The sequence below is a fragment of the Gekko japonicus genome, unplaced genomic scaffold (assembly GCF_001447785.1).
Source record: "Gekko japonicus isolate JY-2015 unplaced genomic scaffold, Gekko_japonicus_V1.1 scaffold1596, whole genome shotgun sequence".
In the NCBI taxonomy this organism is placed as follows: domain Eukaryota; kingdom Metazoa; phylum Chordata; class Lepidosauria; order Squamata; family Gekkonidae; genus Gekko; species Gekko japonicus.
The window spans coordinates 114,724-116,544 of record NW_015160888.1 but is presented as its reverse complement, the minus strand read 5'-3'; positions in this window follow the sequence as shown (position 1 = coordinate 116,544).

Below are 1,821 nucleotides of genomic sequence, written 5' to 3'. Positions count from 1 at the left end.
ACAGGAGTACATGCGACTGCTGAATTTTTGCTTGTTGTGCGGTTGTCAAGGAAACTGAGTCAACCAACTTTCTTTTGTCTCCTATCACTGAGTTCTCTCTCCTCCTGGATATAATAGTGCTGGTTATAGGTGGACAGGTGGAGTTCAGGGGCTGCCTGAAGCCCTAAGCTTGTCAGTTTCACCCTGGCTGCAGCAGAAAGGAAGTTAGCCAAAAGCCAGCCCCTTACAACTTTTCCATTGGTTGTTCTGAGAGCAGAGTCAGCTACAATGCTCCCATTGGGGATTAAAAAAAATGTGGCTTGCATTCCAAGAGTAGTGCAAATGTAAAAAAGGTAAAGGTAAAGGTAAAGGTTCCCTTGCTTGAAAGCCAGTCGAGTCCGACTCTAGGGTTGTGGTACTCATCTCCGTTTCAAAGCCGAAGAGCCAGTGCTGTCCGAAGACGTTTCCGTGGTCATGTGGCCGGCATAACTAAACACCAAGGCGCATGGAACGCTGTTACCTTCCCACTGAAGTGGTACCTATTTATTTACTTGCAATTTCTTGCTTTCGAACTGCTAGGTTGGCAGGAGCTGGAACTAGAGACAGGAGCTGACCTTCCACAGCCTGCAGTTCAGCATCTTAACCACTTGAGCCACCGCAGCTCCGGTAGCAATGTAGCCCTATGCAAATAAAGATCTGAGAGCATTCTTACAGGGATATCTTTCTGGCACCAAGTCAGTTTTTATGAAGGCAAAGAAAGGCCCTTGGAACTCCCATTCTCTGTTGCTCTGGTAGCAAAAACATTTACCAAGTGGGAAGCAACAGCCCAGCAGTCTTGGATTATTCTAGTTCGGAAGGGATAAAAAGTTATGCCGAGGCACCATGCTACCACCACCCCTGAAGCTGCTCCTCAGAGTATTTCCCCTGAGACCTGAACCCCTGTTTGGGAAAGGCCATGGCCTTTCTGTGGGGTGTTCCTTCACTGAGCAAGCTGCAGTGGTATCTGAATGACATGACTGGAGTTACCATTCTTCATTGCCTATATATTGGCCTGTCAAAGTGTGTATGTGTTTGTGTGTCTGTAACAAGGGATTCCAACTTTCGTCTGCAGGGCTTCTTGGAGTTCAGTACTATTAAGGTTCCTGTTTGGCCTATGGAATCCTGGATTTCAATGCTAGATTTTAATAATTTTTTTTAGTTTATGTTATTATGTTTTATTCTGTAAGCTGCCTCAGGCAGGTTCTCTGGTGAGGTGACATAATATTTTTTTTTTTAAAAAAAATATTGCACGCAGACAGTCCTGACTGTAGCAGATGGTCTTAGGTTTTGTGTGTTTTCTCTTTATTTTTGTGTTTTGCATTTCGGTAGGGCATGATAATTTCAAGGAGGCATGCTGGTGTCCATGGGTTGTCTGCTTCCATATGTGGCTGATAGGGGGCATCAGTGGCATACCACTATGTGATTTGTGAGTGTTGGAAGAATTTCTGTGGACTCCGGTGCTCTTGCAATGTGCTTAGCTTTGTAAAATTGGTCCTTTTATGTAAGTTCGTCCTTTGAGAGCACAGGATACCGACTAACTTCATAAAGTCACTCTGATGTAAGCAGCACTGACCTTAGGGTTTTTGATGTAATTATATATTTGTGGCCTGCAGTACTTGGAACAAATTCTGCATTTCATGTGCTTCCCTGTTCATTGCCAGTGTTTCTGTAGTACCTACGTTGCCGCAGCTACCGGAAGAGTGACACAGGCATGAGAAGGAGCTGTGTTATTGAGATTAGGAAGAAACCATATTTCCTCCTGTTAGACTAAGGATGTTGCCATTCGGAACTTGTGTAAAACCT